We start from the raw sequence: 16,822 nt of genomic DNA on the forward strand, positions 1-16,822 counted from the left end.
CCACACTATCTTACCACATGATAATGACTAATTAAAGAGATTGTTACGAAACATATATTACATCGACTGAGTATTAAACTTGGATTAAATTATGATTTAGTTGTTAGGAAAAATATACCACATTAACTAAGTATTGAATTTATATTTTAATTTATTTGTTTTGCTTTTATGAGAAGTAAGGCTTACTACGTGCTTAACTAAATGTCATTCTCTCTTTTCTTTTTAATAAAATCATCCCTCGTGGTGGTGAGCTTTATATATATACATTTGTGTGTGTGTCTATATATATATATATATATATACACACACACTCATATAATATATACACACACACACACACACACACCAGGGCTAGCCTCAAGCTTTTTGGAAGACAAAAGCTCCAGAGTATAAACTTTTCGAACCTGAATGTTGTGGGCCATAATCAACCCAAATAAGATCTTTCCCATTTCTACTAAATCTAATAGCTGGTCTATCTTTGTGCGTATCCGATAATTGTTGATCATTTTCTTTGAGAACTTGCGTGGCCAACTCCGAACCAAACGCACATTCTGGGCCCGTAAGTTTGAGCCCACTTGGAAAATAACCGGTATCGGACCGGTTTTAAGTGGTAAAGATTTCCAACGACGGGCCATGGCCGTGGCCCTGGTGGCAGCTTCAGTGTGAGCTTTTGGTAAAGCTTGTAAGATAGGAAGATGAAGAGCTATAATGGTTGTTTCATGGGAAAGCGTCAGGCATACAATATATATACCTCGTACCAAGAGGCCTGTGAAAGTGTCGAAACATAAATTAATAATAAATTACATACAAAATTCATTTAGGGACCAATAGAAATAAATAAATAAATAAAATAAATATAGATATGTGTATACATAATTAAATTTAATATAATCATCAGTTATATTATATAATATTAGATAAATTCAAAAGTGGTGATTTCAACAACACGATAAATATTGGATGATCGATAAATTTTTGGAATGTTTACAAAATAAATCATCATTAATGCCTTGTTTGGGGATTTCTCGAATTAATGGTGGACAAAAAACTTAGTTGACGACTATTTGAGATCTAGGTGCGTGCGAGCATTGATTTCTTACAGACAATGTTTGTTGAAATGAGCGGCAGATACTCTGACCACATCAGCCCCATCATTGTGGTGTCAAATGCAAATACGTTGTTGATTTTGGAGAAGCTCGCAAAAAGACACCTTTTTCTAGCTGAGAATCCGATTTTTTTTTTTAAACTGAGCTTAGAATCCGATATTAATAGGAACAAAACGACAGCCTTTCCTCTCTTTTATTTTCTTTTTTCTTTTTATTTTTGAGAAAATACTCTTTTCACCCCTAAGATTTGATGCAATAGCTCATTTCATCTTTACTATTTAAATAATAGTTCATTTCGTCCCTATTTTTTAAGCAATAGCCCAAAATATTTGTTTATTAATTTAATGTTATTATGTTGTATAATTCATTTAGGGTAAAATAGAATTTCTAAATAATGATAAATTATTTTAAAATAAACTCTCAAACACAAATAAAAAAAAAATCTAACTTTAAGGATAACTTAATAAATAAACAAAAATAACATTAAATAATATGTAAAATATATATTTAGGACAAAAAAACATAAATTTCATAGGTACTAGAGTAATTTTTTTTAATCCTATAGCTTATCCTTAACTTTACTATGGTTAAGATAAATAAATAAATAATCAATCAGTATTATTATTCTATCAAAAGTAATTACAGACTTAGGGATGGCAATGGGGAGGGGAGGGGAGGGGACCAATCTCCCCATACCCATCCCCGATATTTTGCATACGTCCCCGTCCCCTCCCCGTCCCCGTCAGAATTGCTTGAGAGAATCCCCATCCCCTCCCCGAATAATAACAGGGGATCCCCGAGGGTCCCCGGTCCCCGAATAACTAATAGTCTAATACATTTTTTTATTTTCGATTTTAAATTAATCATATTAAAATAAACTCATACCGTTATTGTAAGCTCGTAACCAACTTTGACAGCACATTAAGGCCTCCAATGTGCTTGGATGAAGTTTGTTATGGTATGGGCTCACAACTCTACTACTAGTGTTAAAAGCTGATTCAGAAGCAACTGTTGTAATTGGAATTGCCAAAATATCTCTAGCAATTCGAGTTAATGTAGGATACCTATTAGCATTTGTCTTCTACCAACTCAAAATATTAAAATCTTCCATCCGAGGTATAACTTTCTCATCCAAATATGAATCTAATTCATCTGCAACAACTGCACAATCTCCATTGTTTACATAATCATCAAAACCTGTCATCCATTTGGTTGCTTTCTTATAAGAATCCCCTGTAGATCTAGTAGAAGAACTACTACCAGTATAGTCAAAGCAATAAACAGTTGGTGAAAACTTCAATTAATACTCTTCAACTAATTCCCGGCAAAGAGTGACCACTTTCCCAACATACAACTATTTTGATATTTATTATTTTTAACAATATTTATAATTTTGTTATTTATTTATTAGTAATTTTAAAAATAAAAATAAAATTAAAAATTAAAATGGGAAAATGGGTAGGGGATGGGGATTCCACCTCATCCCCGTCCCCTCCCCGAATAAAAAGTTGGGTAAAAAATTTTCCCCGTCCCCTCCCCGAAAAAAAAATTGGGTATAAAATTATCCCCGTACCCTCCCCGAATGGGGAAAATCCCCGAGGGTACCCGTCCCCGTGGGGATTTTTGCCATCCCTATACAGACTCCTTCATTTACTTAAAAAATATGCTATAAATACTTAACAACAAATATTTAAAAATATTACAAAATAAAATACACTGTATTAGATTGTTTTTTTTTTTAATCTTTTAGCTTATTCTTGACCTTACTATAGACAATGATTTCGTATTGAAAAGAATTATTATTATTATTATTATTATTATTTAGTTGACTTCATTAAAAAAAATTATGAACACACACACATACATTTTGTTTTTTTTAAAAAAATATTTTAAAAAGCTTTGCATTTATTTAACTGAAAATCCTATTTTGCCCTCAATAAATTATAGAGTAAATTAATTCTAACTTCACGGAAGGGTATTTTGGGCTATTGTTTGAAAAATAAGAATGAAACGAGCTATTGTTTAATAAGTAGAGATGAAATGATCTATTATATCAAACTATAGGGATGAAAAAAGCTTTTTCCCTTTATTTTTTAGACGAGTAACGTTAGAACTAATGAAGTATAACAATTTTGTATAAATGAATATGTATAAATTAATGTGACATGAAGAGATTAATTGTATAAAATCATTATAAGTTTACATAATTAAAAAATAATTATGATCATTTTTCAATTAATCTCTTCGTCTCACATCAATATATATATATATATAACTCGTACTAGAATCGTAGTGAACAAAATAGTGCATATAAAATAGAACATCAATAAATGAATATTTGATAAATTAATAACGTTGATCAATCATTAATTATTTTAGTCCCGGCGTGGGGCAATGTATTATATTAATAATCTTGCTAAATGCATAAGATAATATATTTTTTAAATCATTTAGGGACCAATAGAAATATAAATTAATAATCAAATACAAAAAATACGTATAATAAATAACATATAAAATTCATATTTTTAAGGAGTTTTTTTTTTATTGACAACTTTAATTTTCTCAATTCAATTCTTTTTCAAAATATACATTCTATAACCGATGTATGTATAGAACTCATGTTCTATATAAGCATCTAAAATACTTTATCTTCTAGGGTGTTAAATTTGAAAAATATGTATAAATTTTATATTAATTTATATATAATACACTTACATTAATTTTTTTTTCTTTGCACATGTTCATATCATTTGTTAATATTAATTTTTTTGTACGTAAATGATAACTTTGAAATTCATATATGAATCTTGGTCAAAGGAATACTTACCAAGATAACACAGGTAATTGCTATGTAGAACTCTTCTTAAATTAATAAATATTAATTTATCAATAAATTAATTAGTTATTCATTTATTGATAAATAAATAGCCTCTCTAAAATAATATTTATTCTTAGTCCCAACAATATTATTTCATAAAGATTTTATTATACCAAGATGACACAAGTATTTAATTTATATAAAATTCATCTCAAATTAACAAATAGTTATTTACCGTAAGTTAATAAATTATTTATTTACCGTAAGTTAATAAATTATTTATTAACAAATAGTTATTTATTGTAAGTTAATAAATTATTTATTTATCAATATTAAATAAAATCATTAAAATAAGATTTTTTTAATCCTAAGCAATATTATTTTATAGAGGTTTTACTGATTGAGGTTCAAGTGGGTAGAATACAATTTTCTAATTTTGTGAATTTCTTTAATAGCTTACAGTTTGTAGTCTACTGGGAGTTTGGCACTCTAAATTCACACATTTATAGTAAAGTCAAAAAATCTAGTGATACTAGCTCAAGAATTTACTCTCGTTAAAATTATTTAGAGAAAATAACAATTGATGATATTATTTAACATATTGAAAATAATTATTGAATTAATAATATAAACTTAAGAGAAATCTCAACTCTCAATCCATTTTATGAGTATAATATAACTATTACGTATTTTTTCAAGAAAAACAAAAAGAGCAACCATGAAGAGTTTGAACTAGTGCTCTCGAAAATGTTGAGAGCGCTCCACCGAATAGGTTTTTGATGACTTGAGTCCATGTTATCTGCAACAAAGATAAAAAGTCCGTAAATTAGAAATGTATATGCGTTGTGAATGTAGCTCTCGACCACCAGTTGAGATTATGTGGTGTGTTTTACACCTATTAACTCAAAGGGTGTGTTGCACACTTCATGTTGTAACAACAATCAAACTCTTGCCACTTTTCAACATTTCAACGATGCAAGCTTAGTTATAAATAGGTGGCAATATCTTTTGTAATCTTCATTCCATCAATAACGTGATGCCAAGTGCGTTGAAGCTTAGATTCCTTATTTAGCTTGTCTATTATCATTTTGTCACCTGTAACTTCATATGATTTATATTACTTGCATCAATATTTGGATACTTCCCAATTTGATTCACAATACGTTATCAGCATGACTATGCTCTATACTATGCTCTATTATAGAAAGTGTTATGTTCCCTTATATCTTAAATCTTTATTTTATATGTTTATTTAGTAAAACTATTCTTACAAGTATGTTCTATAGTTGTCATTAAAGTGGATTTTCTATATCAGAAAATAAGACATGGTTGCTGTTTATTTTACTCTATTGATTTTTATGATATTGTTGTTATACTACTGCAATATGTCTAACCTTAGCAAACTTGAATTTGTTGCCTTGGACATTTTCGATGAAAACTACCTATACTGAATCCTCGATGTTTAGATCCACCTAGATGCTATGGGCATTGGTGATACAATTAAAGGTAGAAATAATACATGTCCTCGAGATCATGCTAAAGCTGTGATTTTGCTTTGCCACAACCTCCATCAAGCATTGAAATGTGAATACCTCACTGTAAAGGATCCATATGTTCTTTCAAATGAGAGGTATGACCACTTGGAGTAAATATATGAGCCTTCGACTACGAGGCTTCAGGACAATCGATGAATACAATTTTGCTCTGTTTAGTTACTTCACAATTAAGATTGCGAGGTGATAGGATCACTAATGAAGGCATGAGAAAACATTCACGACTTCTCATGCCTCAAATATGCTGCTACAACAACAATATCGAGCATGAGAGTACAAGAGTATTCAGAACTAATTTAATATCTTCTTGTATTGTAGCCGAGAAGAAGAACGACCTCTTAATGAAGAATCGTCAATCTTGCCCAACTAGTGACGTAGCAATCCCGAAGAAAATGTTATTACAAGTAACCAGAGTAGTAACCAATCACATGATCCTGGTCATTGCTGCTACTGAGGTAGAATTAATTACCAACATCATAGTAGTTATAGTAAGAATGCATCAAACCATCGGAAATGAAGTCGTGAAGAAGGAAATTATGATCGGGACAAAAATAAAGAAATCATCTGTCACAGTTGTGGAATAAAGGAACATTTTGGACATGAATATAATACACGTGAACATCTTTTAGAGCCATACCAAGCATTTTTAAAAGTCAAAAGAAAGACATGGAGGAATTTTTGTGTTGATTCAATACATCAGGATGCCTTAGACTTCTTTGAAGATAAAGATTAAAGGATCAACTACACAATTGGATGAGATATCCAGACCAATCGAAGACCTACGTATATCGTTTTTATTCACTTTTATAATAATGCTTGCTAAGTTTTTTCTTTATTCAACGTTCTTATTATATCATATCTAATCTATGTGTTCTTTGCTTGAAAGGACAATGGAAGTATTTAAAACATCTAATAATAGGTGATACACTTTGATACACTTACGTATATTTTACGGGCTGTCACTTTGATAAGACAAGTTTTCCTTCATTAGTGTTGAGTTTGAACACAACAGAAGCCAAAAAGAAACTCCAAGAATGAAGTAAAGAATCGAGAAATCACTTGCAAGATCATAAACCAGATCTTGAACACCAGCACAAGACACCACAATTCAAAGGGAAATTTAGCACTTTTTTATTACTCAAAGTGATTACAAATTTGTCAAGCCTTGTAGAAGAAATCACAAGCTTTACAAAGAATTCAGAACCACTCAAATTGAATGAAAAACGAAAGAGAAATGTAATTGGTAACAGATGCCACGAACCAACTCTGTTTATAAAGCAAACATTGAGGATTCCCAGAAGCTGCTCAACAAACATAACGAACTATTAAACACGTCAGCATCGAAGTTGCACATCGACCCTCAAACTTAAGTCAATCTGCACAAAAGTCACATAAGTCTTAACTCTTTGCATTTAACCCCCTAAAACGGAAACTGATTCTTCACAATCTCCACCTTGCAGACTTGATTCAGTTTGATTCTTAATCATAAAAGCTGCTTCAAAAAACCTTTTTAAGCACACAGCCTTTAAGCACACAGCTTATCACTCGATTACACAAAGTAATCACTACAAGTTTGCCATGATTCCCATCAAGTTTACACAAAACTTGAACTTAGCAGTGGGAACCACTTTTGTAAGAGCATCAGCAGGATTTACATCAATGTGTATTTTGGTCACTAACACAGCGCCTTTAGATACTTCATCTCTAATGAAATGGAGCCTCACATCAATGTGCTTAGTCCTCTCATGATAGATTTGATTTTTAATGAGGTGGATGACACTTTGATTATCACAGAAGATGGTTAAAATCTTCTGTTTCAACCAAAGTTCATTCAAAATCCCACTAAGCCATTTTCCCTCTTTTACTGCCTCTGTTGCAGCAACAAACTCAGCCTCTGTAGAAGACAAAGTAACCACAGATTGAAGAGTTGCTTTCCAACTGATCAGACAGCCATTCACCATGAACAAGCAGCCTGAGATTGATTTCCTCCCATCCAAATCACCTGCAAAATCTGAGTCTACATATCCCACTATACTATTCTCATCTTGTTTTGACCTTCCATACATCAAACCATGATCAGGAGTACCTCTAAGGTATCTCATAATCCATTTCACAGCATCCCAGTGCTCCTTTCCAGGATCACTCATGAATCTGCTAACAAGACTAACAACATAAGCAATATCAGCCCTAGTACATACCATTGTGTACATGAGGCTCCCAATTGCCTGAGCATATGGAACTTCACTCATCATAGACTTATCTTGATTTCTGACAGGAGCTTGCACTTTTGAAAGTTTGAACTGAGATCCTAGTGGTGTCTGAACAGACTTTGCATCCAGCATATCAAATCTGTCAAGAACCTTTAGAATGTACCTCTCTTGACTGACAAATAGAGTTCCAGCTGCTCTATCCCTTATAACGTCCATCCCAAGAATCCTCTTAGCACATCCCAGATCCTTCATTTCAAATTCTGCATTCAACAGGTCTTTGAGCTTCTTGATCTCACTTCTATCCTTGCTAGCAAGTAGCATATCATTAACATACAGCAGAAGGTAAACAGCTCCACCTGAACTTGAGCTTCCAGAGTAAACACAGCTATCATATTTGCTTCTGAGATAGCCATTGGAGATCATGAACTCATCAAATCTCCTGTACCATTGTCTTGGAGACTGCTTTAGTCCATAGAGAGACTTGTTTAAATGACAAACATGATATTCTTTTCCTTTGATTTCAAAACCCTCCGGTTGTGTCATCAGAATTTCTTCCTCAAGCTTCCCATGTAGAAAAGTTGTCTTCACATCCATCTGATCAAGCTCCATATCAGTCAGAGCTACCATTGACAGTAGCATCCTTATGGAACTATGTTTAACCACAGGTGAAAAAACCTTAGTGAAATCCACACCTTCTTTTTGTGTGAAACCTCTAGCAACTAATCTAACCTTGAATCTTGAAGCTTCAGCTCCTGGAATTCCTTTTTTTCTTTTGAAAATCCATTTACAACTTACCAACCTTCTGTTGCCTAGATTTTGAACAAGAGTCTAAGTCTTGTTCTTGATTAAGGAATCCATTTCTTCTTCCATAACTTTGATCCAGTTACTATTGTCACTACCTCTCACAGCTTCTTTGTAGCTTGCTGGTTCTTCAATAGCTATTTCCTCTGCATTGTTAAGGGCATAAGCTATCATCCCAGCATATACATATCTGGAAGGTGGTTTTGTCTCCTTTCTTGCTCTATCCCTTGCTAGTTGATAATCTTGCAGCTCAGCCACTGAAGTTCTTAAATCATTCACTTCAGACCTTTCTTGAAGATCTTATGTAGCACTCATATCTTGATCCCCTCTGTCACTGCTACTGGATGACTCCACCTCAATTCTGGAATCCTTCCCTATTGCAGCTTCCTTCATTGATTCATCAGTATAAGGGCTGAAGTCAAAGACAATAGAGTCCTTGTCCTCCAGCATAAATTCATCATGAAATGTAACATCTCTACTGATGATACATTTATGAGTGGCACCACACCATACCTTATACCCTTTAACCCCCTCAGGATATCCCACAAACACCCCCTTCAGAGCCCTTGAATCCAGTTTTCCTTGCTTAACATGCACATAGGTTATACATCCAAAAATTCTTAGATGTTTGTAATATGCAGATACACCAGTCCAGACTTCTTCAGGAGTCTTGAACTTGAGAGCTGCAGAGGGACTCCTATTAACCAAGTAACAGGCTGTAGTTACAGCTTCAACCCAGAAGTTTCTTGGTAGCTTGGAGTTTATGAGCAGGCATCTAGTCTTATCAATGAGAGTTCTGTTCATCCTCTTAGCTAATCCATTTTGCTGAGGGGTGAACCTGACAGTCTTGTGTCTGGTGATTCCATGCTTCTGACAGTACTTATCAAACTCTTTATTACAAAATTCAAGCACATTATCAGTCCTTAGTGCTTTTAGCTTCATCTTAAACTGATTTTCAACTATAGCTCTCCATATCTTGAATTTCTCAAAAGCTTGATCTTTAGTCTTGAGAACGTATAACCAGACTTTCCTTGAGAAATCATCTATGAATGTTACAAAGTATCTACCACCATTTAAGGATGGCACTTGAGCAGGCCCCCATAGATCAGAGTGTGTATAATCCAATACAACTTTGGATTTATGTAATTCCCTTTCAAACTTCATTATGTGGGCCTTCCCAAAGATACAATTTTCACAAAACTTCAGCTCTTCAACCTTATCTCCACATAACAGCCCCCTTTTACTTAGTTCTTGTAAGCCTTTGGCACTCATGTGCCCAAGCCTTAGATGCCACATCTTGGCTTTATCTACATCAGAAATAACATGCAAAGCAGACAACATAGGTACTAATGACCCTTCCAACATATACAGTCCATTATTCTTGACTCCCTTCATTACTATACTGGAGTTTTTCATTACCTTTAAGCCCTCATGATCAGACTTAAAGATATAGCATGAGCTATCTAACATGCCTAAGGATATCAAATTCTTCTTCAATCCTGGTACATGCCTAACATGCTCTAAGGTTCTTGTCATTCCATCATACATTCTGATTTTGACAGAACCTATACCCACAATTTTACAGGCATTGTAGTTTCCCATTAAGACTCTACCTCCATCTATAGTTTCATACTCATGAAAAAGGGTTTTATCAGGACTCATATAGAAAGAACAACCAGAGTCTAGAACCCACTAACCTTCAATCTTTCCATTCGATGCCACCAGTAAATCTGCACTTTGATAACCTCCATCAGATGATTCATCAGATGCTACAGCAGCATCTCCTGATTTTTCTTTGTTGTCTCTCTTCTTCTCAGCACAGTCTCTGATGTAATGGCCTGTTTTCTTACAGTAAAAACATTTTATTCTTTTCATCTTTTCTTTCTCAGACTCATCTTCTTTCTTAAACTGATTCTTGCTCTTCTTTTTCTTCTTATCTTTCTTCTTCTCAGCTTTTGCCATTAACCCTTCACCAGGGTTTTGATCCAGATCTTCAGAGTGCCTTTGTATTTCTTTTTAACACAAAGAGGCCTTCACATCTTCTAGTGTGAGGGTTGTCCTCCCATATAGCATGGTATCTACAAAACCCTCATAGGATTTTGGCAGTGAACTCAGCAAGAAGAATGCCTTATCTTCATCACCTATCTTGATGCTTTCCACTCCTTCGAGATCAAGAATGATCTTGTTAAACACATCAATATGCTCATATATTGACACACATTCTTTCATAGAAAATGTATACAGACTTTTCTTTAAGAATAGTCTGTGAGCAAGTGACTTCTTCATGCACAGAGCCTCTACTTTGTTTTAGATACCCAGAGCTGTTTTCTCCTCTGAGATTTCTCTCAAGATCGAATCACTTAGACTCAATATCAGAGTATTGTGGGCTCTATTATGGCTTTGCTTCATCTTTTCATCAGATCTCGAACTTCCAATAGTTTTTGGATCTTCTTCTTCTAAAGCTGACTCCAGTCCTTGATGAACAATGAGTGCTCTCATTTTCATCTTCCAAAGTGAGAAATCACCACCAATGGTGAATTTCTCAATTTCGGGCTTTGGAAGTGACATTATTGCGATCCCCCTATCGCTCTGATACCACCTGTTGAGTTTGAACACAACAGAAGCCAAAACGAAACTCCAAGAATGAAGTAAAGAACCGAGAAATCACTTGCAAGATCATAAACCAGATCTTGAACACCAGCATAAGACACCACAATTCAAAGGGAAATTTAGTACTCTTTTATTACTCAAAGTGATTACAAATCTGTCAAGCCTTGTAGAAGAAATCACAAGCTTTACAAAGAATTCAGAACCATTCAAATTGAATGAAAAACGAAAGAGAAATGTAATTGGTAACAGATGCCACGAACCAGCTCTGTTTATAAAGCAAACACTGAGGATTCCCAGAAGCTGCTCAACAAACATAACAGACTATTAAACACGTCAGCATCGAAGTTGCACATCGACCCTCAAACTTAAGTCAATCTACACAAAAGTCACATAAGTCTTAACTCTTTGCATTTAACCCCCTAAAACAGAAACTGATTCTTCACAATTAGGATAGAGATGAATACTCTTGCAACGAGGTGTGACCTTTCTAAAAAAGTATCAAGTATGTCTCATTTATATCCTCACGCCTCTCTAAGTGTAAAGTGTGGAGGGTAATTCATATACAGCATATTACAAATGCATTTGCAAATGTAGTAAATGTAATCAAGTCGGTTGCTAATATACCTAGCCATGTCATTATTCTTTACAGGATTATTTTTAACCAGTACCCAAATGTTTCAACATATTTTACTGTCCACCCACTTGTTTTGACAACTATCACTGCACACCCACTCTGTTGCTTTTTGTCGTTAAATATAACGGCCTTATTGTTATAAATTGAAAAGACTAAAATGCCCCTAAATTGAATTGATTTGGTTTCCAGATTCTAAGATACCGATTATAATTTGTAAAATTTACAATAAAAAGTACAAATCTAAGAGTATAATATAATTAAGGGATATTATCATTTTACTATCAAAGTTTTACTGACATATCATGTCAGTACCAAGATTTGCCGAAAAGTGTATTTTACTACCAAAGTTTTGCGTCGTTATCAATTCACTACCATTCCGTTAACAATGTTAAAAATTTGCTGATATCATAAGGGCATCAAAGACATTTTCAACTGTAAGAGTAAAATTGTCTGTTAATTTGATATATAAATTATCATTTTACTACCGAATTTTTAGAGGAATTATCATTTTACTACCAAACGCTTGGGGGTAAAATAGAATTTTATCTCAATTTTCGTTAAACATTAACTTTTTCTTAACGGAATGGTAGTGAATTGATAACGACGCAAAACTTTGGTAGTAAAATACATTTTTCGGCAAACCTTGGTATTGACATAATATGTCAGTAAAACTTTGGTAGTAAAATGATAATTTCCCTATAATTAAACTAAACAATTTACCTATAATTTTATTTAATTCAATATCTCCATATAAATCTTATTTTCAAGTAAGGAGAAAGCAAAATTTACAGTAGCTCTTATACTTCAATACATTTATTATACCAAATAAATAACCATAAAACAAATAGGATGCAAACCCTAAATTTTTAGGTTTTATGATTTTTTATTACGGCCACCAACCACCATCTCTATAGTCGCAACACTGTGAAGGGTTATGATTTTTGCAGCCGCCAACCGCCATACCCACCATCGTGACACCAGTAGCAGCATCGCCACTGTCTTGCCGCTACTACCATCAGACGACTCATGTTCACAGCCTATTTTCGCTGCCAAATAGCTTGCGCTTGCCCTGAGCATGCTGTAACTTGCGAAACTAAAGATGGCAAAGGAGAACAAAGGCAAAGAACCCTTGTTGCGGTCATTGGCATTTGGCAACAACAAATTACCCTTGCATTATTTTTGTTTAACGTTTGAAATGGAGAAGAAAATTAAAAAAGAAAAGAAAATGGAGAAGGAAAAGAATATAATTTTTATTATTTTAGTTCTTACATACTTGCATTTCCTATTTTACCCTTTTGATCATTAAACTAACATAGAATTTTAACGTTTTGGGTATGCAGTGATAGTTGTCAAAACAAGTGGGTGCGAATTTTAACGTTTTGGGTATGCAGTGATAGTTGTCAGAACAAGTGGGTGCACGGTAAAATATGTTGAAACAATTGGGTACTGGTTAAAAATAACCCTTATTTAGGGACAAATTGTGAGCAGTTGAGGAATCATTTATGGCATGCTTGAAATGTCATAGACTACTTGGTTTAAAGGTTCCTTGAAAGTGGAAGGCTATTTATCAGGGTCTTATTACCAATGAGATTCTAAAAGAGCAAATGATATTTGAAAAAAGACTGAAGACACTGATGGAATAACATCTCTTATGAGGTATAAGGCCTTAATAAGGCACAAGAGTATGAAAATACTGAGGTTTCTATTGACTCTGGGTAATAATTTAAAAGGGCGTTTGATCTTTGATATTAAATAAAGATACAAATAATAATAGAAATCACCAAGAGATTTAGACACTAGGACATCAGATTTCATCATAACCAATCCAATTTAATTCTCCATCTGGGTTATTAAAGATTATTACTAATCTATTCAATACCCTCTCAAGAGTAATATAAAAAATGCCTTCACATATTAATCCACTATAACCACATGTGAATTTAAATATGTAGAAATTCATTAAGTTCCATGGAAATTCTTATATCCACATCTCATTATGTATCCTCAAATCATTTAAGTATTGACAAGATATTTAAAAGCATTAAACACAATAATGAACACTCAATCATGGAATTAATCCAGCTTCTCTCTAGATATCTTGCGACTACTTCTTGATTCTCTTTGTGCGGCCACTTTAGTTTTTGCCTTGTTTTCTTCTTTTTATAATGCTCAATCAGTGGTCTTTAAATCCTTAATCTAAAAGGAAAACAAACTCATAAAAGTAAGTCAAGCCGCCTTTCAATTCTTAGGCCATTATATTGCAAATTCAAAAGCCCAGGTTCATGTTCATGTCATATTTGTCAACTAAATCTTCAATTCTTCCCCCCATGTGATTGCATGCATGATGGTAAATCTTGCTTGATTTCTTTCAATTGAATTTCTTTATTTTTTTTCCCTTTCTAATTCCTTTAAGTAGATTTCTTCCTAAATATTCTGATTTAATTTCTCTTTAATCCCATATTATACCTAAAAGAACAAAATATAAAAATTAAGATAAAAATTAACATAATAGAATATAATTTGACATGAAATTAAGTTAAGGAAACATTAAATTAATATATAAATTTTTAGCACATCAAATACCTCCAAACTTAACATTTTGCTAGTGCTCGGGCAAAAACTAAAATAGAAAATATGAAAAGAAAATGATAACTAAACCACTTTCGCAGATGATCGCAATTGCATTTAGCATATGCAACAAACGTTTAAACTTGTAGGCGGCCCTAGTAGACGAGTTATAGTCTCGTGAGGGTTTTCAGCAATGGTATCCACAAACGTCATAAAAAATGTCTCAAAGATTGCATAAAGTATATAGCTCAAAGAAAATTATAAATATTGGAAAAATTCTAACTTTAGTTCAATAGTTAGCCCCATCTCACATTAGATTATTGTATTATGTGTGAATCGATTCAATCAAAACTCATTTTGAAATTTTCTTTATATATATATATCTCCACAGTCATGAGCTTTCATTCTACCACTTAAGATAGTCTTCTTCTCACAGTAGGCTCAAATTACTCAATGATAGCTTCACTCTTAAGGGTTATAAATAGTTATTTCTGAATATGGTGCCGGGTAACTTAAGTAATGTAGAATCAAGGTAAACAATCATTTAATCAATCTAAAATTCTCAACTCATACAATATCAATCTCAAATCTCAAGTCAAAATTTTGAAAGAATCGATATAAGTGCTCAAGATATTTAAAGAATAACAACTAAGACGAAATTAATACAAGAATCAGGTATAAAATGAGACAGTATTCATCCTTTTCTAAGAATCATATTCATTTTCAACTATTTACTCATCATTGGTATCAAAACAACATCCAAACAACACATTTTTTTTTTATTTAAATGAAAGCAAATATTCCCATCCCCAAACATAAAATCAACATTGTCCTCAATGTAAATAGATAGGAAAGGAAAAGAGAAACTCCCATGGTTTTGCACTTGAAGATGTGAACTTGTAGTTGAATTGTTGAAAGGCATGTGAAAAGTTGATGTTCGTCGACCCCATACTTGTGCAAAGACTTAGATAAAATAAAATAAAGTAAGTGAAAGAAAAGACTAACAAAAGAAATAAGGGAAAATGGAAATACAAAATAAAAATAATAATAATAAAGTTTTGAAAGCTTGGGTTGCCTCCCAAGAGGCGCTTAATTTCTAATCATTAACTTGACTACCTCTGGTCATCATTTAGGACTAGACAGCTCAGTAGCTATCTTGTACTTATCAAATGCATCATCCAGATAGGGCTTCAATTGATGACCATTAACCTTAAATGCGCCCTTTGTATCATGAGAAACTTCTACCTTACTAAACAAAAGACTTGTGTTATTGTATAAGGGCCAGACCAATGTGATCGCGACTTACCTGGGAAGAATCGAAGTCAAAAATTATATAATAAAACCTTTTGACCAACCTGGAATTCACGTCTGATGAAATATTTGTCATGCCAATTATTAGTGTGGGTTTTATTGATTCGAGTATTCTCATAAGCTAAATTGTGAAATTCATCCATTTCTTTAAGAAACATCAATCTTTTTTCTCCTGCTGTTTGCATGTCAAAGTTTAAAATCTTCATAGCCCAATACCCTATGTTAAATTCAACAGGTAGATGGCATGCCTCTTAAATGCTAGATGATAAAGAGATATACCAATAGGTGTTTTAAAAGCTATTTGATAAGCTCAGAGTGCATCGTCTAGTTTTTTCGACCAATCCTTCCATGATTTATTAATTGTTTTCTCCAAAATTCTCTTTAATTCCTTATTAGAGACTTCAACTTGGCCATTGGGTTGTGGATAGTAAGGGCGACAACTATATGTGTGACTCCATATTTGCTAAAGAGGGCTTTAAATTGTCAATTGCAAAAATGTTTCCCACATCACTTATAATGGCTCTTGAACTGCCAAACAGTGTGAAAATATTTTTCTTCAAAAAATTCACAACCACCTTGCATCATTAGAAGGCAAAGCAAGCTTCGACCTACTTGGAAACATAATCAACAGTTACAATAATATATTTATTCTTGAAGGAATATGGAAATAGACCTATGAAGTCAATTCCCCAAGCATCAAATAATTCTACTTCAAGATATTATTTAACGACATTTCATTTTTCCTTGAAATGTTACCAATTCTTTGACACCGGTCACAAGCAGCATGAAAAGCGTAAGCATCTTTAAATAAGGTGGGCTAATAGAAACTTGATTAGATCACCTTTGCTATAGTTTTGGTCGTACCAAAGTGTCCACCAAGTTCACGGGAATGACAGTGTTGTAGAATGCTTCTCATATATTCTTTTAGAACACATCGTCGAATGATTTGGTCTAAATAGTACTTAAACAAGAAAAGATCTTCCCGAAAATAAAATTTGACATCTAAGAGGAATTTCTTCTTCTATTGATATGATAAATTAGAAGGAATAATGGTGCTCACCAAATAGTTTACAAAATCTACATACCATGGTACACCAAAAGTTTGAAGAGCTAGTAACTTTTCATCAGGAAATTCTTCAATAATTGAAACCACTACATTATCCCTTCGCTCTCCTTGGTCTAACAGAGATAAATGATCCGCCACCAGA

Source organism: Citrus clementina, unplaced genomic scaffold (assembly GCF_000493195.1).
Source record: "Citrus clementina cultivar Clemenules unplaced genomic scaffold, Citrus_clementina_v1.0 scaffold_5, whole genome shotgun sequence".
NCBI lineage: Eukaryota > Viridiplantae > Streptophyta > Magnoliopsida > Sapindales > Rutaceae > Citrus > Citrus x clementina.